Raw genomic sequence first — 26,940 nt, forward strand, 5'->3', positions numbered from 1 at the left:
AAATTAACAATAAAAATATAACACCGTGGAGATGTGCAGACTGGGGGCGGGGTGCAGAGGGAGACCTCCCAAAGAGTGGCCCAGAGTGAGCATAACATCCCCAAAGATTCCGTAGGATGGGTCCGCCAGGTCTGGGGTGCAGCCTCACACTTGAGTCTAAGCCACCCTGGTCAGGATGTCCAAAGAGTCCTCAGAAAAGGACCAGAAACTCTGCATTGGAGCAGAGTAGAGAGGATGATTCAGGGGAACGAGAGCATTAGGGGGCATCTTTCGAACTGCTCAAGGGCCCAGGTGACTGTTCAGAGCGGGAACTGTGTCTGCCTGCGGACAGCTAAGCCGGCTCCTGCCCAGCCCTGCCCAGCCCCGAGCACCCAAACAAAACATTCATTTTGAAAAACGGCGTATTACTACAGAGACGCCTCTAACAACTCCCACCCGGCGAGGCTCAGGGGATACCCCTGGCTCAGCACTCAGGAATTATTCTGGTGGTGCTTCGGGGACCATATGTGATGCCGGGGATTGAACCTGGGTCAGCTGCGTACAAGGCAAATGCCCTCCGAATATATATAGCTCCAGCCCTTGCAATTCCTCTTTAACAGCCCCTAGGGTCATAACTGGTGGTGTGTGGGTCCCTCCTGTCCTGAACCCGGGGCTCCCCAGGTTATGCTGGGCCTCTAGCCCTCTAAGCTATCTCCACACCACCCAGAAATCTGTAAGTAAAGTGAAAAAAGTAAAGGCCCTCCCGTTGTCCGTCCATTTGCTCGAGCGGGCCCAGTAACGTCTCCATTGGAGACTTTGTTGTTACTGAGTTTGGCATATCGAATACGTCACGGGGAGCTTGCCAGGCTCTGCCGGGCGGGCGAGATACGCTTGGTAGCTTGCCGGGCTCTCCGAGAGGGGTGGAGGAATCGAACTCGGGTTGGCCATGTTGGCTGCGTGCAACGCAAACGCCCTTCCACTGTAATATCGCTCCAGCCATAATTCCGTATTAAAAAAAATTTGTTTACGTTAACCACAGGGGCCAATGGCACAGCGAGGCCCGGGTTCTTTCTCTTAAGGTGCTGCTGAGACCAACATGCTGAGGGGAAAGGGTGCCCGGAAATCTGGTGATGCACCTGCGTTCTAGAAAGGTCGTTTCTTGAGACCAGCAGCAGCAGTACCACAAATCAACGCACACACCCAAGAAAGCAGTGAAACGCGGTCACATCTCAAACACACCTGCACAAGCTTCCAATGGCAGAGGGCGCAGAGGGCACAGACAGGCATCGGAAGCGTTGGGGAAGTGCACGGGTTCAGGCTGACTCCCTGGCTTGGCACTGGGGGTGACACTTGGCGGGCTTGGGGGACCGTATGGGGTGCTTGGGAATGAACCCGGGTCTGCCAGGGGGAAGGCAAGTGCCCTACCCACCTTACTATCTCTCTGGCCCTGGTACGCTGTTTTTAGAAGATATTATCAAGCCGATGTGTTTCCCCCTTGCATCTTCCCCTTCATTCCAGTATTTATTTTCCCTTTCCCTCCCTTTCTCGCTGAGGCTGAGGGTCGCACACTCTAGATGGCGGTTACCCACTTGGGGGGTGGGGGGTCTCACTCGGCCTGCCAGAACTCCAGCCATGCCCAATTTTCCCTATTTCCAGTGAAGAATATGCCATAGGAAAAACATCTGGTTGAAAACTCACATAAATCAATGCTTTTGGGTCTACAGATACTCTTAAGGGACTAAGCATAGAGAAACCTCACCGCACAGAAGATAGAGCCAGAGTTCTGGCCTGGGCGCCCCTAAGAGCCAAGCTGACACTTCGAATGAGAAAGTTTTCAGAAGTGCTCCCGGTCATAAAGATAGTAAACAAAACATATAAAATCATATTTGTAAACAAAAATCCACCTTTCAGAAAAAGACAACATTTAAAAAAGAAAATGTCCCGGGGACCCGACAGATAGTTCAGTGCGAAGGTGCTTCCCAGGCATCAAAGAGTCAAATATGGACCCCTGGGGACCAGCAAGAGTAATCCCTGAGCATCACCAGGTGAAGCCCCAAGCAAAAACCAAAGCAAAGCAAACAAATAAATATGTGCTGAAAATAACCAGTAGGAAACAGGCTGGGACGGGCGTGTGGGAGAAACAGAATTTCCCGCACACCCTGCACCCAGCCCTGAGGTCACACTGCAGAACCTCAAGAGTTTGAATGAAAAATGTAAGCAATTTTATTTCTAAAAATGAGAATGTAAGAAAAGAATCTTCAGGTCTTACCAAGACTCAATCAAGGGGAAAGGCGGGTCACGAAAACAAAATCACTCACAAACCTACGTTTATCCTGCAGGCACCTGGGCAGCGGCTGCCACTCCTCGAAGTGGGGACCCGGGAGGATGTGCAGAAATTCCTCGATTCTGCGCCAACCAGGCCGGGAGAGCAGCTGGGCCAGCCGCATGCTGAGGGAGGCATAGCCGAGATGTCCGTGGGGTTCTGCGGAGGATTCGAGAGCGACACCTGGAGTCAACCAACTCCTCTCTGCCAATGGACCATGGGATCTCTTTTTGTTTTTTTGTTTTGGTGGAGGCCATACCCTGCGGTGCTCAGGGCTCCCTCCTGGTGCTGCACTCAGGGATCACAACCTGGGTTGGCCGCATTAAAGGCAAACGTCCTCCACGCTGCCATCCTGGATTTGACTTTGGGGAGGAACACAGTGTGCTCCAGCCTACCCCGCTCAGCCCTGCCATCTCCACCCTCTACCCAATTTCCCAATCTCTCTCTTCTCTCCTTCTCTCTCTCTCTCTCTCTCCCCCACCCCCGCCCTTACAGCTTTATGGATCAGACCTGGTGGTGCAGAGCTGACGCATGGCTCTGCCCTCACCTCTCCTGGCCCTGAGTCCTGTCTCAAACCAATCTCAGAAAGCTGCTTGGTGCCCCTGTGTGCTGGAAGGTGCCAGTGCCCGGCAGCACGTGCAGAGGGCAGGTGCGTGGCCAAACCCCAGCACCGCTGGGTCTGAACATTCAACTGTCTGCCGGGGAAAGATTCCATCCGACCCCCACAGAAGAAAAACTGTTCATCGATTTGGTGAGAAACTTCTCCTATAGAATCTTGGCCCACTGGGGGGAGGGAATGTGGAGAGCTCTAAGCCCAGCCAAGCTACTCTCAGGCATTCTTCCAGGGGGCGAGGCTCCAGGGCACAGCCAAGCCCAAATCTCCCAAGGGTGAGAGTGACAGCCCCCAGCATCACAGTCACCCCCAGTCTGAAACCCCCCTCTCTCACAGTGACTCTGAGTCCAGCAGCCCCAACTGCCCACAATGAGTCAGTTGTGTTGGTCCCCAATCCTCTTCCTTGAGGCCGGCCTTTTCCCTGACCAGAGGCTTCCTTGAGTCCAGACCAGCCTCCCCCGCCCTGAGGCCTAAGTGGACAAGGGCCCCTGTTTCCCACCCCCCAGCCCCCATTTTCAAAGAGCATCCCCCCAAAAGCCCCTCTCAGTCCTGGCTTCTGCAAGGGCAGCGCCTTCCCACCAGCAGGATGCCACACCACTGGGGAACTGTGTGTGTGTATATCTATGTATGGGTCTGTGTGTGTATGTTGGTCCGCATGCATGTGCGTGAAGGCTCAGCTCGCCTATTAGATGGCGTGCATGTGCATGCGTGTGCATGAAGACTCGGCTCACCTGCTCATTCACATCGTCCATCCAGAGGCGCAGGGTCTTCCGGATGGTGGGGTAGCTGTTCCTGCCCCACTGCTGGGGCCGCAGCAGCCCGGCCTTCTCCAGGTTCTGTAACGTCAGGATGTGCTCGTAGCCGTATGTCTGCCAGAGAAGTTGGGGAGCCTGCTAGATCTCCCACTTCCGAAGAGGGAGCGAACATTTTCATTCTCATTTTGATACTATTGATTTTGAGTCATAGCCGGCAGCATGCAAGACAAGTGCCTGACCCCTTTCTAGCTCTTGGTTTGTTTGTTTTTTTTGTTTGTTTGTTTTGCTTTTCAGGTCACACCCGGCGATCCTCAGGGGATACTCCTGGCTTTGCACTCAGGAATCACTCCTGGCGGTGCTCAGGAAAACGTATGGGATGCTGGGAATCGAACCAGGGTCGGCTGCGTGCAAGGCAAACGCCCTACCCGCTGTGCTATTGCTCCAGCCCCTTTCTAGCTCTTTGGACCCCACATTTTCACTTTAAAGTCAGAATGCATGGGCCCAACGTAAGGAAGATAGATGACAGTGTACTGAAATAACTGAGTAAGAAAAGGAGGCCAACCACACCTCCTGACGTGCTATTGTCCAGATGTCTCCTTTGTTTTGTTTGCTTTTGCCCGCCCCCCCCACACTTCCTGTGCTCAGGGATCAGTGCTGGTGGGGCTCAGGGAACCCATATGGGTGCCGGGGATCGAGCCCAGGTGGGCACATGCAAGGCCAACTGCCTTTTTAATAAATTTCTTCCTTGGCAAATGAGTCACTTAGAAACACTGACCTGGAGAATTTCTCTTTTGTAATAATCCAGAACCTACTGCTTGACCCCACTGTTGCACACCGACTACAGGCAAATGAGCCTGAGCACCTTGATGAGTGGATGCTTCTGGGCGATGCAGTCCTCCATGTAACTGTTGACCTAGAGTCGTGGCAGATTCATGTGTGAGAGCCGGGTCTGGGCCTGCAGTCCTGGGCGTTCCCCGGCCCCTGAGAGGCCCAATCAAGGAGAGGCTGGAGATTGGCTCACGCTCCTGCCCACACTCCCTGGACAACCTAAGCTCCAGGGGCTACGGGCGGGTGCAACTGTCCCACTTGTCAGCGACACCTGAGCAGCATCAGTAAAGTATCAAGGACTGTGGGGAATTTGGGCGCTTGCTTGCTGCAAGTGAGAATGCGGGATTTATTGACAGGCAGACAGGAAAAGGGATCATATAACCCATGCTCTTAAATAATCCCTGATGGGCTTCAATAGTCTTGGGCTTCAGGGCTGGGTCTTGTTTCTCTGAGGACAGCAAACAGCAATGGAACACATGCACACACACACACACACACACACACACACACACACACCACCCCCAGTCAACAGAAACCTATCCCTTGGCAGAATCTCTTCCCGCACATTTTGCACTGCTCTGACAGGTATTTAGGCCAGACACAGGAATCAAAGCGATTCCTTTCCGACCTCGAGTTCTGTTTGCCAATCTCGTTAACTATCGGCTAAAACAGTTTTAGTGTTCACGTACCTGATCAGTGTCTATTCCAGACATAAACTCCTGCTCCACGGTTAACTCATCAAAGAAGTCTTCAGACGCTGAAACATAATTAACACAGGAGCAACTCAGAAGTGGGATAAATGCTCATTTCTCCCAAAGGCATGCAAAGTAGCAAGCAAGCACCAAGTTTAATTCATCACCAGGAAGGCACAGTCCAGAACAGAGAGGCTGACAGCCTGTGCCCCGAGGTGTGCCTAGACACAGAGCCCCAGGGCCTGGGCCCTAGCAGCTTCCCCTTCACACTAATTAAAGCAATTTCCCAAGGGCATTTTACTTTGGTTACTTTGGGGGCCACTCCCGGTGGTGCTCAGGGATCACTCCTGGCAGGCTTCGGAGACCATATGGGACTCCGGGATCCAACCCGGGCCGGCTGTGTGCCAGGCACTGCAGTACCGCTCCAACTCCAGCTCCTTGCCACATCAGACTGAAACCAACCTCAGCAAGTATTGCCAGGTCTGGCGAAGCAGTGCTGGCGCCACCCAGAGCCTGGGAGAGTCCTGCTGCACCACCTGACCCCGCAGAACCCAACAGTCACACTCGGAACATTTCTGTGAGGACACAGCGGCTGGCACAGGGAACAATGCACAAGTGAAAAAGTAGCCGGGGGCCCCCCCAGAAGTAGCAGGGAGCCAGTGACACACCCTGAGCCTGAGCCCGGGACAGGGCACTCACTCGTTACGTCCCTGATGAGCTCGGCGATGGAGGTGTGGTTGGCCAGGGAGCCCCGTGTCACCTGCATGTGGGGTAGCTGGGAGACAATCTGCTTGATCTTGCCCACCGTCTTGACATTGTGCCTTTCCTGAGGGAGGGGAGAAGGTCACGACAGTACTGGGTACAGCACTCAGGGCCTCGCACACCTATGTGTGTGCGTGTGCGCACACGCACACACACACATACACGCACACACACACACACACACACACATACACGCACACACACACACACACACACATACACGCACACACACACACACACACACGGGGCATGCCCCAGACACAGCCAAAGCAGTGCTGGGAATGCACCCAGGCCACCCACCCTCCCACGCCCCCCACACACACACAATGTGCCCCAGCTCCAGCCCTGGTTGCCAAGAGTGCATTTTTAAGAATTTGGGTCTTTGGGTTGCCCAGGGCATGTTTGAATCACGTGCAAGGCAGTGCCCCGGCTTTCCTCCTGGCCTGGCACTCAGGGATCACTCCTGGCATGCACCGGGACCACATGGAAGGCTGGGGAGTGAGTCCAGGTCAGCTGCATGCAAGGTAAGCGCCTTACCTGCTGTGCTATCACTCCGGCTCCCCCAACTTAATTTTTAGTGTGAGAAATGGACACAAAACGAATTAGGCTATAACCAGATCCCACAGCCACAGGAAAATAGAAAAGGCAGGTTGGTGGGTCCAGGTACTGCGACAGCCACATCCTGCAGCACTGGGAGACCATGTGGACGGGAGGGAGCCCAGGGCCCACGCAGGCCACACCTGACACTGCATGGTCCCTGCCAGGGATGTGGAGCTCAGCAAACTGTGCCTTGAAGCCACAAAAGCTAACGCTCGTATAGCCTGAGACCTCAACAATAGCAAATCAAGTGTAAAACGTTTCCTGGGTCCAAGCTATACAGTGTGGGAGGCGCTTGCTCAGTGCCCGGCCTCCCCACAGAACCCCGAGGCCTGCCAGGAGCCAGCCCTGAGCACTGGCAGCGGGAAGGGAGGGAACTGGACACCATGGCGAGCTCGGACCTGGAACAGTGAATGCCTGACACTTCTTATCCATAGCTTTATAAGTCACGGTGAGGAAAAAAAAAATTGAGGAACAAAACCCAAGTGAGACAAAAGCAACTTCAGAAATACAACAACCATGGGGTCAGAGTGACAGAACAGTGGCGAGGTGCTTGCCTTGCATGCGGCCAGCCTGGGTTCGATCCCCAGCATCCCATGTGGTTGCCTCAGCCCACCAGAAGTGATCCCTGAGCGCAGAGCCAGGAGTTAGCCCTGAGCACCTCTGGGTGTGCCTCCCCTCAAAAAACAAACAAACAAAAAAAAACCCAAAGAAATACAAATACTGATATTGTGGAGATAACTCCTAAAAAAGATGAAATCAGGAAATCACCCTTCAAGGGAAAAAGTGATTTTTAAAAACTTCCCCCAGAGTTAAAAAATTCAGCTTCTATCATTTTACTGATTCAGGTTTCAAAAGTGAGCTGAACCCAAAATAAATGAGCAGCAGGAGGGTGCGAGGTGCTAACGAAGCTGGGGGCCGGGGACTGTGCTCTCATTATCACACGCCTTCCCAGCCTGCTCCGGCTGAACCCGGATTCCCTAGATGCAGGAGCTAGTGGAGATGCCGCCACCGCCAGCAGCTGGGAGGAAGGTGGGAGGGACAGGGAGTGCAGATGATGACTGGCAAAGGACCTGACACCAGGAGAGGGCCTGGCACCACCTTTCCCCGGGCGCCCACAGCCCGCCTGCCGCCTAGCACCAGGCCCCAGTCACGTCAAAGGTGGCCAAGATCACCTTGGCCTTCTTGCTGAGCACGGCGCCCACGGCGTTGAAGTTGCGGTCTTGGATCTCAGCGTAGAGCTCCTCGGCTGAGTTCAGCGGCACCTTCTTGGACTCCGTGGGCAGGTGCTGCCCGTCACCCTGCCTCTTCAGGGCGAATTTCTCGGGTGGCAGCTTTACATGACCTGCACGGGAGGGGACACCCAAGTGAGACTCCAGAGACTTCCTGTCAGGGGAGAGCACTGGGCTTTGAGTCACTAGATGCGCACGAGCGTAGGACGCTCACGCTTTTCACGCACGGCTTCCCTGCCCTGGCCCGTGGGACGCCTCCTGCCACTGCCAGCCCGAACTGAACTCAGGATGGGGCCACCTGAGGAAACATGCCCCAGGGCGGCCTAACTGCAGGTCTGTCCTGCTGGCGTGTGCAAGTGCATGCCGTCTATACCGCCATTTCAACAAGCCAAGAGGAGCCCAGGATGGGGCTGGAGTGATAGCACAGCAGGGAAGGTGATTGCCTTGCACGGGCCAGACCCAGGTTCGAGTCCCAGCATCCCATATGGCCCCCTGAGCACCGCCAGGAGTAACTCCTGAGTGCAGCACCAGGAGTAACACCTGTGCATGGCCAAGTGTGACCCCTGTCACTGTCCTCCCATTGTTCATCGATTTTGCTCAAGCGGGCCCAGTAACGTCTCCATTTTGAGACTTGTTACTGTGTTTGCCATATAGAACACGTCACGGGTAGCTTGCCAGACTTTGCCATGCAGGCAAGATACTCTACGAAAAAGAAAGGTAAAGGTAAAGGTAAAGGCCCTCCCGTTGATCGTCGATTTGCTCGAGCGGGCCCAGTAATGTCTCCATGGGAGACTTTGTTGTTACTGTGTCTGGCATATCGAATACTCTCGGTAGCTTGCCAGGCTCTCCGAGAGGGGCGGAGGAATCGAACTCGGGTCGGCCATGTTGGCCGCGTGTAAGGCGAACGCCCTACCCGCTGTGCTATCGAAAAGTCAAAAGAAAAACAAAAACAAAAACAAGATCCCAGGAATCATTTCAGCATGGAAGTTTGCTTGAGGCCGGAGACAGCTCCGACAGCTTCTTTCCTTTCTGTTTCCTTTCTCTGATTTTGGGGCCAAACCTGTCAGTGCTCAAGGCTTATTCCTGGCTCTGTGCTCTGGGCTAATTCTTGGCAGTGACTGGGGGAACCATATGCGGTCCTGGGGACCAAACTCACCCTAACTGCTGCACTGCCTCTAGCTCCAAGTTGGTTCCTTTCAAAAAATCATCTCCTCTACTTTCAACACAAATCCCGACGTGTCTACACACAATCAGCTCCACTGCTGTGGGTCCAGAGAGACGGGTCATCGGGGGCAGCGCATGCTCAAGTCCAGCTGTCTGTTCCTCTGAGCACTGCCCCGTGTGGGCCCTGAGCACTGTGGGGTGGGTGCTGAGAATCATAAAGCAACAACAAGAACTCCTGCATCGGAGAATGTGGGGAGAGAAAGTGACCGACGGAAGAAAAATACTTCTCAGATGCTTTCCAAATCCTAAGCCCCTCGGAACAGCCCGGGAACTAGCGTCTGGAGACAGCACACCACGGTGGCCGCGGGATCCGGGGCCTGAGCACATGCTGAGATACACGAGGTCGGCCACACCTCGCATTACAGCTCAAAGCAGAGGGGCATCCGCTGGCCCAGGCAGCCTGCACGCAGCTCCTGCACGGACCTGCCATCGCCCTCGGTCCAGCCACGGGCGCAGAGCTGGGGGGTTATGGGGAAGCCCAATTTCTCCTTGTTTTTCAGATTTCTCTTAATTTTTTCTTTTTTTGGGGGGGTCACACCCAGCAATGCACAGGAGTCACTAGTGGCTCTGCACTCAGGAATTACTCCTGGTGGTGCTCAGGGGACACTATGGGATGCTGGGAATCGAACCCGGGCTGAGCCGCGTGCAAGGAAAATGCCCTACCCGCTGTACTATCACTCCAGCCCTCTCCCTTAATTAAATGTTTCATCAGAAGTAAGTGTGTGATGTGAAGAGACTGTGAGCTCCCAAAACGCCTTCCCCCCGGAGGCACCCCACAAGTCCCATCTCTCACACCTCCGCACCAGCCACCCCAGCACCTCTGCCAGATCCCTCGAGGGACTTGCAGAAGCACCAGGAGGTGGGGACCCCTCGCACGGGGTGCTCCCGTGCCAGTGAAAGCTCGGAGCCTGACTCTGGGGAGGGACTGTGTGTGTGGCATCACCCCCAGCCGCTGCCAGGCACAAGCCCGGTTGCCCCAGGGCCACGGACTGGCCCCATAGAGCAGAAAATCACCGAGATCAGCCCCACAGTCCCTTGGGCACTGCTTACAACTGTCCCCACAAAAGGAAGCAACTTAAGAAGTTATCCTTTGGAACAACTGGTAAAAAACAAACCGGAAACACCCCCATAATCATGAAAGAGCAGGAAAACGCTTTGTTGTGTGGAAATGCCTCCATGTGTGGTCCTGTTCTGCTTCCGTGGCCGCTGTCACTGAGCCATGCATTCACCACTGCAGTGACATACACACTAACACACACGAACACACACACACACACACACACACACACACACACACACGCCATCACAATCCACTCTGCGATAACCAGCTTGGCACACTGGACAGACAGCACTGTCTGGACTCGGCCAGCACTTAGCAGCTGCAGGGCTCTGTGTCCCCAGAGAGACCCCATGCAGTTAGCTGCATCCCCGTCCTTCCAGACCGGGGCTCTATCCCCAGGGCTGTTTCCCCAGCCCCCGGCCAGGGCCACTCCTGAAGTCGCCGGAGTTACCCCTCTTGCGGCCTAGGGCTCCCTGTTCTGAAGAAAAGACACAATCAGACTGTGGGAAACTTCTCAGACTGTATCCCAGCAGGAGATACTCCCGGCTCAGTGCTCACTGGACGAGGCAGGAGCGCGGATGGAACCGAGCGCTGACTGTGCGCCTGGCACTAGCCCCGTGACCTTTCCTAGCCCCCACTCAGATCTGAAATGCTACAGAATCTAACACCCGGGGCCAAAGCCCCCTGACCTCAGACCCAGGCACCCCTCAGAAACGCTCTATTCCTCACGCCTCCCTGGGCGGCCTGAGCAGCGGGGCTGCACACCGCATGGCCCTCTGCACAAGGCCTTCGCCTCAGTTTCCCCGATGGTGTCCTGGCTCGAGCTCGCTTTAACCTTGGGCTGAAAGTCAGTGCCTGACATTTTCAAGTATTCTGACTTATACACAAATGCCACACCTTTAAAAACAGACACTTTTGAGATTGATTTTACTCAGCTAACCTATTAGTAAATGATGTCGCTTCACTTACTGTTCTGGAGCCATAAATTTCATCGACGAGTCCTTCGTATGTCAGCTGAGTCGCAAGGGGCGTTAATGAATCCACATTTCAATCAAGCAACAAGAGGTTATCAAAAACAGGAAATATTGAATTCTGACTTTCTGTAAACTCTCTCCTCATTCTCATCATCATATTGGCCACTTGCTGGGAACAAAGTACAGAGTCAGGGAGAGCCTTTTTAGCAATGGGCGGATTTTAAAATGAAGCTAAAAAGACCCCGGCAATCCAAAATTTAAAAATAAAGCGGAAAAAATGGAACAATAAAATAAAACAAGATAGGCCCGAGACAGTATGGTGGGTAGGATGCTTGCCTTGCAGGTGGCTGACACAGGTTCAATTCCTGGCACCACGTACGATCCCTCAAACCCTGCCAGGAGTGAGCCCCGAGCACTGCTGGGTATGGAGAGGGCGGGAGGAGGGAGAGGGCGAGAGAGGGAGGGAGAGTAGGGATGGAAAAGAAAAGATAAAGAACAGAAAAAAGAAAAGGAAAGAGGGCTGGGAGACAGCAGAGGGGCCAGGGGTCACGCCTTGCATGCAGACAGACTCATTGTGGTGGCCCGAGCACAGAGCCAAGAGCACTGCGAGGTGGAGCCCCAAACCCCACCCGCAGGAGAGAGGCCTCTCTCCCCGCCCCGGCTCACCCTGGCGCACTCGCCCTTGCCGAAGATCTAGGGGATGGTCCCGTACAGGTCAGCAGCTTCATCAGGCCCTTGGTCGCGTGGTACAGGCCCGTCTGGTCGCTGTCCAGGCAGCACTCCTGTGGGAGAGGGCCAGGCACGTGGGCACAGGCTCTGTGAGTCAGCACCGAGGCCTCAAGGCAGCATCTCTACTGGGGGCAAGCATTGCTGGGCGGGCGAGGAAAGGCTGGCCTCCGCCTGCCCGCGTGACCACACAGCAGAACACTCTGGGCTTGTTGAAGGGCAGGCAGCCTCTCCCACATACAGCAGCGAGTGTCACAGGGGACAGCAGGAGGGCAGCCACGGTCTCGGAGAAGGGCCACAAGGTCCATTTAACACACAGACAGAAAGAAACTTCTTTGGCCCAGAAAGAGCAAAAGCACGCAGGCACGCACCCCCCAGCCGGGTGGTTCAGCAGGGCTGACAGAGCACACATGGTCCCCAGCGGGGCCTCAAGATCTCTCCTGTGCCTCAATCCCTTCACCCAGCAAGTGCGGAGAGCAGAGGAGGGAAATCACGCAACGCGCTTCACCTGCACTCCACCTGATGGGGCGGCACTGCTGGTGCCCATCGCGGGACTCTCTTTTTATCTTTTTTCTTTTTGGGTCACACCCGGCAATGCACTGGGGTTACTCCTGGCTCATGCACTCAGGAACTACTCCTAGTGGTGCTCGGGGGACCATATGGGATGCTGGGAATCGAACCCGTGTCGGCCGCATGCAAGGCAAACGCCCTACCTGCTGTGCTATTGCTCCAGCCCCTCATCGTGGAATCTTTGACCCTGTCTAAGGCAGCAGCCAACAGGCGTGCACCGCAGAGGCGTGAGGACGAGGGGTGCAGACTGAGGGCGGGGTAGAGAGGGAGACCTCCCAGAGAGCCTGGCCCAGATTGAGCATAACATCCCCAAAGATCATGTAGGATGTCTCTGCCAAGTCTGGGGTGCAGCCTCACACTTCATTCCAAAACATCCTGGTCGGGATGTCCAAAGAGTCCTCAGAAAAGGACCAGAAACTCCGCATTGGAGCAGAGCAGAGAGGAAGATTCAGTGGAAGGAAAGCACTAGGGGGCCTCTTTCAAACTGCTCAGGGGCACAGGTGACTGTTCAGAGCGGGAACTGTGTCTGCCTGCGGACAGCTAAGCCGGCTCCTGCCTGGTCCTGCCCAGCCCCGAGCACCCAAACAAAACATTCATTTTGAAAAACGGCGTATTGCTACAGAGACACCTCTAACAACTCCCACCCGGTGAGGCTCAGAGGATACCTCTGGCTCTGCACTCAGGAATTATTCTGGTGGTGCTTCAGGGACCATATGGGATGCTGGGGATTGAACCTGGGTCAGCTGCGTGCAAGGCAAATGCCCTCCGAATGTATATAGCTCCAGCCCTTGCAATTCCTCTTTAACAGCCACTAGGGTCATAACTGGTGGTATGTGGGTCCCTCCTGTCCTGAACTCGGGGCTCCCCAGGTGATGCGGGCTCGGGGGCCGTCGTGGCTCAGGACGGACGAGAAGGCGTGAATGCAGCATCCACGGGCGGATGTGGGGCCCGTGGCAAGGACCAGTCTTGGGTCTGTCTGTTGGGATGGCCTTGCCCCGCCCACGCAGGGCCAGGAGCAACCCTGGGTGTGAACGAGACAGCTCCTATCCTCAGCTGGGGTGACCAAGCCGCTTCCTCAACGCTTCCGCACTGCTGACTGGGAAAAGGAGCAGAGGGGCCGCTCCCAGACCTGCAATGGCTCGGATGGAAGGCAACCCCTAGTCCTGTCACCACACAGGGGCAGGCAGGCCCGTACCCTATTACTACACAGCGGTATGCAGGCCTGTGTCCTGTCACCAAACAAGGCCATGCAAGCCCCTCCCTGCTTCATGACTGGGGTGGGGAGAGACCATCGGGGAGCCCAGGAAAGTTCTGGATTCCACAGGATGAAGCCCAGAGACGTGAGCAAACCCACAGGGAGCTGGGTGACAACAGCCCAGAACCAAAGCGAGCCCCAGGTTCTTTCTCTTAAGGTGCTGCTGAGACCAACATGCCGAGGGGAAATGGTGCCTGGAAATCTGGTGATGCGCCTGCGTTCTCGAAAGGTCGTGTCTTGAGACCAGCAGCAGCAGTACCACAAATCAACTCACACGCCCAAGGAATGCAGGGAAACGTGGTCGCGTCTCAAACACACCTGCACAAGCTTCCAATGATAGAGGGCGCAGAGGGCGCAGACAGGCACTGGGAGCTTTGGGGCCGTGCACGGGTTCCGGCTGACTCCCTGGCTTGGCACTGGGGGTCACACCTGGCGGGGCTTGGGGGACCGTTTGGGGTGCCAGGGAACAAACCCGGGTCTGCAAGGGACAAGGCAAGTGCCCTACCCACATTACTATCTCTCTGGTCCAGTGCGCCGTTTTTAGAAGACATTATCAAGCTGATGTGTTTCCCCCTTGCATCTTCCCCTTAATTCCGCTATTTATTTTCCCTTTCCCTCCCTTTCTTGCTGAGGCTGAGGGTCGCACACTCTAGGTGGTGGTTACACACTTGGGGGGGGGTCCCCAGTCGTTCTGCCAGAACTCCAGCCATGCCCAATTTTCCCTATTTCCAGTGAAGAATGTGCCATAGGAAAAACATCTGGGTGAAAACTCAAATAAATCAATGCTTTTGGGTCTACAGATTATCTTAAGGGACTCAGCATGGAGAAACCTCACCCCACAGAAGAAAGAGCCAGAGTTCTGGCCCGGGCACCCCTAAGAGCCAAGCTGACACTTCGAATGAGAAATTTTTCAGAAGTGCTCCCTGTCATAAAGATAGTAAACAAAACATATAAAATCATATTTGCAAACAAAACACAACTTTTCAGAAAAAGACAATATTTAAAAAAGAAAAACTCTGGGAGCCAGATAGATAGTATAGTGGGAAGGTGCTTCCCTGGCATCAAAGAGTCAAATATGGACCCCTGAGGACCCCCAAGAGTAACCCCTGAGCATCATCAGGTGAGGCCCCAAGCAAAAACCAAAGCAAAGCAAACAAATAAATCACTTATCACTTAATCACTTAATCCCCGTTATTCATCGATTTATTCGAGCGGGTGCCAGTAATGTCTCCATTCATCCCGGTTGCGTGCTAGCGTAGCCCAATGGTATCTGTTCGTTCTAGCAACATGCAGAGCCTTAAACCGATCATTTAGGGTCTTGACGAAGAAGTCTGACCATCTTATAGGTGGGCGTCCACGTGATCTTTTGATGTCTCGTGGAATCCAATCAGTAATGGCTCTAGTCCAGCGGTTGTCTGTAAACCTCATTACGTGTCCAGCCCATCTGATTTTTGATGTCTTGGCAAATGAGACAGCGTCCCTGATTCTTGAGCATTGATGAAGATCAGAACTCCGGATTCTATCTCTCATTTGAGTGAATCGTGATATTCCAAGCATAGTTCTTTCGATTCCTCTTTGAGAGACCCGAGTAGCGTTCTCATCCTGTTTTCGTAGGGTCCAGGTCTCTGAGGCATATGTTAATGCAGGAAGAATAGTGGAATCAAAGAGATGTGTTCGTAGCTGGAGGTTCTTTGTCCTTTTAGTTATTTCTTCAATGCTCTTGAAGGCATTCCAAGCCGCTCTCTTCCTCCTGCGCAACTCAGGTGCCAGGTCATTCATCATGTTGTTTTCTCGACCTAGGTATATATAACCATTGCATTCGGAGATGGTGGTTCCGTTGAGAGCGAATGGAGCGTCAGGAACAAGGCTCTTTCTCATAAACATTGTCTTCGTAAGATTCAGCTGTAGTCCGACCTTTCCACATTCACGGTCAAATTCGTTCAGCATTTGTGCCGCTTGGCTGATGTTCGGTGTTATTAGAACGATGTCATCAGCAAAGCGGAGGTGGTGTAGTTGCCGACCATCTATCTTCACTCCCATGTTTTCCCATTCCATCGTCGCATGATGTTCTCGAGGGTGGCACTGAAGAGTTTTGGTGAAATGGTATCACCCTGCCGAACCCCTCTCTTGATATGGATGATTACTTCTTTGTAGAATGGTGCGATTTTGGTAGTGAATCCGCAATAGAGCTCACGAAGGATCCTGATGTATTGAGTTTGTACACCCTGATTGGCTAGGGCTTCCATGACCGCTTCCGTCTCAACAGAATCAAAGGCCTTCTTTAAATCAATGAACGTTAGACAGAGCGGCATCTTGAACTCCCGAGATACCTCAATGAGCTTGGTTATTGTGTGGATATGGTCGATGGTACTGAATCCTTTTCGGAATCCAGCTTGTTCACATGGTTGTCCTTCATCTAGCGTTCTGCTAATCCTATTCAGGATGACTCGAGTGAATAGTTTGTAGATGACAGACAATAGGCAGATTGGGCGATAGTTGCCAATGTCGTGGGTGTCTCCTTTCTTGTATAGTAGTACAGTCCTGCTGGTTTTCCATTGGGATGGAACCTTGCATTCAGACAGGTAGCGTGTGAAAAGTCGAGCCAATGTATTGATGAGTACTGATGGTAAGTTCTTCAGTTGTTCAGGTCTGATCTTGTCTGGGCCAGGTGCTCTTTGTTTCTTTACCGACGAGATGGCATGTTGGATTTCGGAAGGGAGAACATTGGGAACGACATATCCATCATGTGGTATGTGGTATGTGGGCAAGTGGATGTGGCTATTAAAGAGATCTGAGTAGAAGTCATGAATAATCTTCTCCATTGCCCTTCTGGAAGATGTGATAGATCCATCATGATGTCGGGGGGCAGTCATCTTGGTTTTGTAGTTGGTGAAGGACAGGCGGGCATTACGAATGTTTTTCCCAGCTTCTGCTGCATCTACCAGTACTGCTGCTCTCCTGTTTTTGAGGTCATCCTTGATGGCTTCTCTGCACTGCTTTGCCAGTTCGGATGTTCGCTTGTGGTTGCCTGAGGCATGTGCCAAGCCACGTTGGCGAATAAGTTCAAGAGTGTTCGAAGAAAGACGGTTTTTTGTGGTTATCTATCTCTTGGCATTCCTTGCACAATCATGGAGGTGCTGAATCATTCGATGGTATTCCTCATCAATGTTGTCAATGACGGCATCTTCCCATGATGCCACAATTGAGCCAAAGAGCTCCCAGTTGGTGGTTGTTCTGGGAGTCCTCTTCTTAAACCTTGCATTCTTTTCTCCTCGTTCTGTGAGGTAGAATTTTGCACGAAGAAGACGGTGGTCTGATCCCGTTTGGAATTTTGGGACAACAGCAACATCGGTTAGGCAAAACCGCTGATTGAATATGATGTGGTCTATTTCATTGTGGAACCGTCCATCGGGAGACTCTCATGTCCAACATTTAGATTCATCCTTTTGGAATTGTGAGTTACCATGGAAGGCTTTGGTTGACATGATGAACTCAGACAGTCTGTCACCCTGTTCGTTCCATTCCAGGCCATGGGTTCCGATGTGGAGTTCATCGACTGATCTTCTTGGTCCTATCTTGGCATTAAAATCACCGACAATGATCTTGTAGAAGGTGTGATCTTCTTTATAGAACTTCTCCAGCTCCATGTAGAATTTCTCAGTTTCTCTTTCACCATAACTGGATGTTGGTGCATAGACAACAAAGATAGAAACTTCCGGTAGTGAGCCACATTTATTCAAGTGTAATCGTCCGATTCGGGTTGTTAGGCATTCGAATGAATCAATGCTCATGACTAAGTTTGTATTGACAAGGATACCAACACCGCCGACGCCTCTTTTATCACATGTTCCAAGGAACAGTTTTTCTCCAGTGTCGAAAACAGCATGATGGGATTGATGTCTTCTCGTTTCGGTCAGACCAATGATGTCGTACTTGATCTTTCGTGCTTGTACCATAAGGAATTCAATGGATACAGTAGATGCCAGCGTACGAGCATTAAAAGTACAGACAATCATTTTTGTTTTTCTGCGTTTTGGCAGCCTATGTCTGCCTTGGTGTTTTATCAGCCTCTCCTTCCATATCCTTCTCGACTCTGCATATTCAGGGTTAGGGAAATGAGATTCATTTATTACTGGATTTGGCATATCAATTTGGTCTATTTGGCATAGACCACGGATAGCTTGCCAGGCTCTGCCGTGTGGGTTGGATATTTAAGGTACCCTGAAAACTTAGAAAAAAGTAAATAATATTCGAGGCCGCGCGCTCCCGGGAGCTTGTTGTGATAATCTCTGGATCCTGGCCGTTGTTGGGGTTACACGGCAGTTGGAGGGTGTAACTGTCTAACTACTGACAGGTCCAGTCCCAAACCGTGCAGGCTTGGAGATCTCAAATAAATCACAAATAAATATGTGCTGAAAATAACCAGTAGGAAACGGGCTGGGACGGGCATGTGGGAGAAACAGAATTTCCCGCACACCCTGCACCCAGCCCTGAGGTCACACTGCAGAACCTCAAGAGTTTGAATGAAAAATGTAAGCAATTTTTTTTCTAGAAAATGAAAATGTAAGATAAAAGTCTTCAGGTCTTGCCAAGACTCAATCAAGGGGAAAGGCGAGTCATGGAAACAAAATCACTCACAAAGGGCTAACTGGAAAAACGCAGTGACAGACTTGACTCTTTCTGGCTGGAGCGGCCCTGCCTTCCACTCTCAAAGCTTCCTCCACAGCCACAGTCAAGTCAGGGTGGGACGGGCACAAGGACAAACATCGAACAGCAGCAGAGAAACACCAGAAATCAACACATTTAAGGCCAATTGATTTTTGAGAATTCAGTAAGGGCAACAACAATTTTAAGCCAATTTGTTGGAACAGGAGGTTCTCCATAAGCAAGAGGAGCAGTGGCCGGAGAGACAGCACAGGGGAAGGCGCTGGTCTTGCACGCAGCCAATCTGGGTTCTAGCCCCAGCACCACATATGGTCCCCGAGCATGCGCAGGAGTGATCCTTGAGCACAGAACCAGGAGTAAACCTTGAGCACTGCTGGATGTGGACCAACTCCCATCTCTCCCCAAAAGGAAGAAACTGGACACTTCCAGGAATCACTAAAATGCCAGTGTGAGTGTCACCATCACAAACGAGGCAGAAACGAGTGTCAAGTTCAAAGGGCAAACACTGAACTTACTCTGAAGGCGCCCTCCGACTCCATGGAGAGAAGGTCCCCGTCGAAGGGAATGAGGTCCAGGCTGTACTCCTCCATACGGATGAAGGAGCCCAGGACGCCCAGGTCCTTAAGCCGCTGCTCACACAGCAGGCTACGCCGGGGCACAAACAAAATGTGGAAATCTCTTGTGGGGCCACGTCTGTCTTCACTGCAAGAGAAGGACCGTGCCTTGGCCCGAGGCCCCGACGCGAGGACTGCTCCCCAGGGCCCCACCTGTGCCTGACACACAGTGGGCTCTAAAGAGACGCTTATCAGCTAACCCCCCACTACTGACTCGGCCCAAGTTTCGAGTTTTCCTGCTCTCTTGATGTGATGCTTTTTCTGGAAACCGCTGACCTGTGCTCTGCCAAGGGGCAGTGCTGCTTCTCGTGGGCCATTGATGGGACATGAAAACTCTCAGGGTTGGGGCTGGAGCAACAGTGCAGCGGGTAGGGCGTTTGCCTTGCACGCGGCCGACTCGGATTCGATTCCCAGTTCCCAGCATCCTATATGGTCCACTGAGCACCACCGCAGGTAATTCCTGAGTACAGAGCCAGGAGTAACCCCTGTGCATTGCCGGGTGTCACCCAAGAAGAGAAAAAAAACCCAAAAACCTCTCAGGGTTATTGCAATGGACATCTGTTTCTTGCAGAAAAAAAAATGTTTCTATTTAATCAAGCGATGTCTCTAGGAAAATAAATGGTTGCTTCACACCGTGCCCGATCTTGCGCAAATACCCCGCATGCTTTTAAGTCCGTTCGTAGGGGCCACGTCGATCAAACATAATGCAGACTGGGCTGGTGCACTTCCTCCATAAATGCTGCAGCATTAAATTTTAATCAGCTTCTCCTGACGTTGCTTATGAAATTTGAGCATATGGTATTCAGTACTTGAAAAAGAACCACTAGCTGTTTTTCTTTTTATAAAAAAATCTGGGTCCTTCTACTGAGACAGGCCGGAGCTTCCTACTGTCCTGAGAGAGTGGGTTTCTGTGGTTTGCCCTGCCTCCCCAAGCCCCAATGCACAAAGTTTCCCATTCTCTATTTATAGTTTTTGGGCCACACCTGCAGGTGCTCAGGGATAACTCCTGGCTATGCACTCAGAAGTCACTCCTGGAAAACTTGGGGACCACACTGGGTTCCGAGGATCTATCCTTTTCTGGCTGCAGAGTATGCTACTCCTGACCCCCCATTCTCCTCCGACACACTCTCACATCTGTCCAAAGATCCACTTCCTAAAGCGCTGGCAAGCAAAGGTGTCCTGATGAGCACTAAAACCACTAGAGGAATGATTCCGTATGGACCAAGCATCAGTTCTGAGATACCTAAGCACATTTTCAGCAATTATATCCATCAGTTCTAGCCGGGGTCTGACGAAAAAAATGATATTCTTGACATCCGCTGCTTGCAAGCGGCTTCCTTTGAGTGTGAACATTTTCTCCACCTCATGTTCCTAGGAAAGCACACATACAAATGGTAAACAGAACCCCTAAAGCTTAGCAGCCGACCCAAACTCGGACATCACTGCAGGCAGCCAACCCGGGTTGGATTGCCGGCCTCCCACACCGTCCCCAAACACCACCAAGAGTCATTCCTGAGTGCAGAGCTAGGGGTAAGTCTGAGCACTGCCAGGGGTGGCCCAAACAAAACAGATCAACAACAAAAACTCAGGTGTTCTAACACTCCCACTCCAAAGCACAGTAGACTTTAGTGTTGAGTCAGAGAATGCAGGGGTTACGGTACATGCCTGACACATGACTGCCAACTTCGCCCCCTGGCACCACAAGGGTCTCAAGCATTGCCATGTGCATCCCAAGAGAGGCCACTGGAGTGGCCTGGGATATCCCTGCCACCACAGCACCAAGCCTCATCGAACTGCTAAGACTCACCACCAGGAGGTGCCCAGGGGCAGTGCTCAGGAGACCTGGGGCTAGGGAGAAAGTAGAGTGGTGAAGGTGCTTGCTTTGCATTCAGCTGACCCAGGGTTCTATCCCCAGCACCCCATACTGTCCACTGAGCACTGCCAGGAGTGATCCTAAGTGCAAAGCCAGGAGTAAGTCCTGAGCACTGCCTGGCACGAGCCCCCAAATAAAATTCAAAACCACTTTAGGATAAAAATTTAGATTCCCCAAAGCCAGGTGTATAAATTCAGGCTGAAGTAACCAATCCTGTGTCTGAAAAATTTGGAGCCACATGAAGTAACAATCAGAAGACATGCTGCTCCGTCAAGGAGAAGAGGGGGATGCACACCCACCCTTGAAAGGTCCACTGAAGGCTCCTATGCTGCCCGAGACCCTGAGGTGCTTGTGCCCGTCTAGCCGAGCAAATACGGTGCCCGCAGCTCTCCTTGAGATGGGGACTTTTGTGCTTTCCTTTCTAATGTTGGGATGTGTGTAGGGGCTCTCTCTGTCTTTGGAGAAGCCCACGGTCTCTCCTGAAATGTTACTCTCTCTCTGCTCGTCCTCTTCCTAAAGGTCACCAAATAAAATGTTTTTTTTTACTTCAAATAAATAAACAAAAGGTCCACAGAAGATAAAACATTTACCACTCATAACAGCGTCAGTGATTCTAAAAACCAGACAGCTCTGCACACCACTTACTCCAGAAGTGGAACATCATATTACTCTTGCTAGAGTCCAGAATGACAGTTTCAAAAAAATAATAATAACCAAAACCTTTTTACCTTTAGAAGTGAGTACTGTGCAATCAAGCCAAATGGTCCTGTGAGATACTCATCTCAAACTATTGCCTGCGGGAGAGAGAAGCATCCCGTTCTTTTAGTAAAAGGGATTTCAATAACGGCCAACAGCAAACAACAGTCATTTGCAAACTCTGGACAAACAAAACTTGCCGTTAGCAATAGCTAACCACACTCCTATTTTGTGGCCTGAAGAAAAACAGCGTCAGGGCAAGGGGCGCTACTGGCCACGGAAGCACATTCACTGTCATCCACAAAGAGTGTGTATGCAGTGTCCTGGGGTCAGACTGGGGTCATGAACCCCGTGGGTGAACTGCCAAGGAAACCGGTCAACCCAGCATGTAACAGGCGTCACATAATCCAGCATCAATCAAATGAAAACCTCTCGTGTAGGTATCCCATAGGTATCTTAATTCTGAGAGAGTATTTGGAAAGCTGGGACAGTGTCAGGTGCCCCTGAGAGAGTCAGGCCTCCCGCTGACCTTCGCCTCTACCTAGGCAAGGATGGTGTCACTGGGGGCCAGGACGAATGCCAAGCGGCCTGTGAGCATTTCGCCTGTGCGACACCAGGGTCCTTTTTCCCCATTTGGCATAACTGATTGCGCGAACCGTGGAGGAACAGGCAGCTGGGAGAAGTGGTACCCAGGGTAGCATGCAGCGCCACCCCGCACACGGGGACAGCGGGGAGTGCCTGGACGCGGGGCTGTAATCGTCCTGCTGAGAAGGACTCAGGTCGCTCCCGTTTTCCTTCCCAGACCCAGGCCACAGGGGCGGGGAGCGCAACGCCCCCTCTCTCCCCCTCTCTCGGGGCTGCTGACTCTGGGTGGCGCCCCCGGACCCAGAGGCCGCCGCCCACCCCAACTGTCAGCTTGCTGCCCGCGCACATGTCCAGGAACTTGCGCAGCACGTTCAGGTTCACCCGCCTGACCACAGGTGCGTGGCCTTGGCTCCACAGGACCCCGCCGCCACGTGACGCCGCGGTCACGTGAAAATAGTGACATCACACCCCCTCATCTCCCTCCATACCGCTAGGGGCGCCCGGGGTGCCCCACGGAGCCAGGGCACAGGCTTCCGAGACTCAGCGCTTCCCGGGGGCTGTACAGACCCCCCAGACCCCCAGCAGAGCCGGGGCACAGCGCTGCCTCTGCTCCCTTGGAGGGACCCTCCCAGGAAGCTGGGGACGGGGGACGAGGGCGCCCTGGCGTCATCTCCCCTGCACTGCCAGCTGGCCTTGCGAGGGCATGTTCCCCCCCCCCCGCCCCACCTCGGCTCCTGGAGGCGGTCTCAGGGGGTCCTCGGGTTCCCCTGGCTATCACTGGGTCCTGCCAAGTGAGGGACCCACCAGCAGCCCCAGCAGGCCGGTGAGCGGCTCGCTTTGCCATCTGCTGGCCGCAGTGCGAACTGCACAGGTGCGGGGCTCTGACTGGCGCAGGGGGTCCCGCCCAAAGGCACCCAACCGTGCCTCGCTCAGGCCGCGTCCCCCTGTCCCAAGGGTTCCCTGCCCGCCCCTCAGGGGCCAGCCCGTGGCTGCGGAGCCGCAGGAGGTGGCGCTGCCCGCGCAGCGGTCCCTGGGGGGCCTCCGGCCGGATGCCCGAAATCCGTGGCGCCAGGTGGGTTGGCGGGGGCCGGAGCAGGGCCCGCGACTCCCGGCGGGCGACCCCCTGCGCCCGTCTCCCCGCGCAGGGCGGACCCCAGCCCCCGGCGCCCATCGAGGCGCACCCCAAAGCCACTTGACCGTCTTTCCTGGGGGCAGGGGAGGGCGGGCGGAGGGGAGCGCAGGGCGCGCGAGTCCTGGGCCTCGGGCGCGGACCCCCGGCGCGGGGGTCTCAGTCCTGAGGCATCTGTCCGCGGGGCTCTGGCGGCGGGGGCGGGGGCGGCAGGACTGTACGGTGGCCTGGGATCCCGGCCCCTCGGGCGGGGCGGGCGGGGGCCCCTGGCGTGCGGCTTTGGGTCTGGGTCCAGCGGTGGAGTTGGGCTCAGGCTTCGGGCTCCTCATCTCCCTCGTGGGGGGGGGGCACCCTGCCCAGCCGGTCTAGGAGATGGGGGTCAGCGGCGACCCAGGAGGCCCGCACTTGCCAGCAGGGGGCTGTCCCCGCTGCAGCGCCCCCGCCCCAGAATCACCACGCACCCCCTCGCCTGCTAGGGGGCGCCCTCCACTCCAGGTGGGAAAAACCCCAGCCAACTGAGCCTCCTAGGGCCCGCTGGCCAAGGACTGCTGGTCACAGGCCCTGAGGGTCCTCATGGCCCCTGGGGCCTCGACTTCCCTTCCTGTACCAGAAATCAACCCAGAGAGAGGCCAGTGCACAACTGCCCTAGAACCCCCGCTCAACGGCTCCCAGGACTATTGCGGGGGGAGGGGCCCAGGCTTTGATGCTTACACAAGTTTAGTGAAATTTTACTGACTGTGAGGGAGAAAAAGTTTGCCTGTGTGTACATGCCAGAACCAGCGTATCATTGTGTCCATTTGAATTTAAAGAAACAAGTTAATACCTTTGCGAGATGGAGAACAGAAAGAAAAAAAAAAGAACTTGTTGCAGCCCCACCCTACCCCCCAAAAAAGAATTCTTTTAAACACCTAATCCCAGGAAGAAGTGCTATTTCTTGAATAAATTATTACCAAGCAATGACAACAATTAAAACACACACAAAAGGACGTGTGGGGGGGAGCACAGGGTGGGGACGGACGTTCAGTCAAGACTGGGCAATGCCACAGCCTGGAAAGGACATGAGAGGGGACAGAAGTGTGGCTCGTGGGATGCATATTGGGAGAGAGACAGAGGTGCGTGTGAAGTGGGGGATCTCATTAAAGTCTGGGGTCCAGGACAGCAGTGGATGTTCGTGTCCTACTCAGTGTTTCGAATCTGTGTGCCTTGGGGATGGAGGGAATGCGCACCCATGGGAGAAGCTGGGAGGGCCACTGGGTATTCCCTCCAACCCACCTTGCGGCACTGGGTCATGCATGTTTAGATCACATGCTCTGGGCCATAGCACCAGTGATGCGGGCAGGTGACACATTGAATGAGGCATAACTTACAGCAACAAGCCGAGTCTCTCTGGTCCCCGGGTAAGTGGGTGAATGAAGAGCATGTTCCGAGTGTCAGATGCCTCCCAAAACTGACAGGAGGAATCAGAGACTGAGGCCCACGTTAGAAATGGCAGAATGTATGTCTGGTTAGTGAGACCCAAGATATCCGCACACACATTACAGAATTCTCATGGGTTTACGGCAAACGGGAATTCTCACAGAGATGAAAAGAGAAGTGTGTATTTCTCTCAGCGCCTGGCTCACACTTACACTCCAGATCATTAAATAGAAAGCAAAGAATCTGAGACTAACAGAGATCTCCTGAATTCAACACCAAAGGGCTGGAAATACACCCGAAAGGGTGGACTTCTGTGCAGTTAAGCTATTACATGAGCAACACCTCTCTAGGGAATAGAATCTTGTTTAGGTGGAAATAAGAGCGTTTTAGTGGAAAGGAAATCTCTGATGCGACCCTGTGGGTCAGGAACCTTGAGTTTCCTATGGCATGTGTTTGGGGCTGGGCTGGGGTCTACGATTCACAGACAGGAGATCTGGGTTGGTCCCCAGCACTGCATGGTCTCTGGAGGCAGGAATGACTGAAGAGCACTGTGTCCCCAAAGCAATCCAAAACAAACTTATTTGGTAACTGATCCCACCATAAGATTATTTTAAGAGTTCCTTGCTCTAAGTCTAACACATACTTAGAAAGTCTGATTTTAAATGTTTATTCAAAGTTAAGGGGTTTAAGGAGGATGAGCAGAGTCTCCTGCCCCCGCGCCTGGCTGTCCTCGCCCGACCCCTTGGAGGGGAGCAGGTTGAGTTTCCCTCCCCACCCCGACCAGGGCTCCGGCAGCCGAAGACCTCTACAACCAGCCACCACCATGCTGAGACCACTCTCCACAGGCATGAAGGTACTGGCAGAGGAACAAAGGCATGCGTGTCCTGGGGCTGAGATCTCCAAGCCTGCTCAGATTGGGGCTGAGCATCCTCCACTCAGATCCTCCATATTCCAGTAGGCAGAGGTTACACCCACCAACTGGCCCCCTTGTGCCCTGTAATCCCATCAACGGCCAAGACCCAGAGACTATAAAACCCAGCTCCCGGAAGCATCTTATTATCTCATTCTTTCTTTGGATAAACTGGCAGGCTACCGAATGTAACCAGCCCACACGGCAGAGTCTGGCAAACTCCCCGTGGCTTACCCAATATGCCAAATACCAGTAACAATGATGAGGCTCATTCTACTAACGCGGAAAGAGCCTTGAATATGGCACTTTTTAAAAAATTCTCAGGGCTAGGACAAAGGAGACATTACTGGGACCTGTTCGAGGCAATCGACAAACAACAGGATGGTTGTGACCGTGATCATGAGCAGATTCCGATTTTTTTGGGGGAGGAGGGGGTCATACGGAGAGATCTCAGGGGATCCTCCTGGTTGTGCACTCAGGAATTACTCCTGGCAGTGCTTGGGGGACCATATGGGATGCCAAGGATCGAACCCAAGTTGGCCGTGTGCAAGGCAAACGCTCTCCACGCTGGAATGTCGCCCAGTCCCACATTCCCATTCTTTGGTCAGGACTATCCAACTAGCCTGAGCCATCAGCTCTGAGGCAGGAGGGGAGGGCAGATTCCTTGGCGTGTTCCTGACACAAGCCTGGAACATTGCACAATCACCTGGCAGCCTTTCCTCGAGTGGGCACGTGTGGCGACCCCTACATGGACACGGCCAAACAGACCCCGGCAGCTGCTCCTGCTGACCAGTCCTCACGGCTAATTCCTTTGGTCTCTTCTCAGCTCTGACTTCTACCGTGCAATCCACAAGTGGCTGGAGGACATCGGGCCTCTTTACCGATGCCCGAGTCACAAATACGTGGGCCCCTTGAAAGCCACACGCTTTAGATTTGGTGTCATGAGCAACAGCAGAGGGAGGAGAGCCGGAAGGGAGGTGTCCGGGGCCAGAAACCTTTCCCAAGCGATCACAGTATCCAGATTCTTTCCTTACGACTTTCATAAGAAATAAATCTCAGTCATCATGCAAATGCCTTAAAGTGTTACTGGGCAGCCTTTCAAAATGCAAAAAACAAGAACCAAATATTAGAAACTAAAAAAATATATGAAATTTATTATAACGTGGATAGAGTTTCTTTAGTCTTTCCATCAAAGACACACAGATAGAGCAAAGGAAGCAGGAGTGGGAGGAAAAAGAGAGGGTGAGGTGAGCACGGCAGCGCGTGAGCGCAGAGACAGCCAGAAATCAGCACACACAGTGACCTCAGGACCGCGGAGGCTGCCTCCCGGACCCGCAGAGTTCCTGACCAAAGCACGCACCTGACATTCTGGTTCTGGTATCTGTCCTTGGCCGTCAGGGAAGTGGGGTACGCCGAACAGGACCACCCCGCCCCCGTCTGCTCTGGGCTTTAGCAGTGGTCG

The 26,940-nt window shown here is 53.4% G+C and overlaps 1 pseudogene; it reads right to left on the reverse strand.

Moving 5' to 3' along the window:
* Positions 1–1,201: 1,201 nt before the first annotated feature.
* LOC130024565 (vacuolar protein sorting-associated protein 33A-like) lies at positions 1,202–23,194 on the reverse strand (annotated as a pseudogene).
* Between the last annotated feature and the right edge of the window lie 3,746 nt (positions 23,195–26,940).

Source organism: Sorex fumeus, unplaced genomic scaffold (genome assembly GCF_029834395.1).
Source record: "Sorex fumeus unplaced genomic scaffold, SorFum_2.1 ptg000029l, whole genome shotgun sequence".
NCBI lineage: Eukaryota > Metazoa > Chordata > Mammalia > Eulipotyphla > Soricidae > Sorex > Sorex fumeus.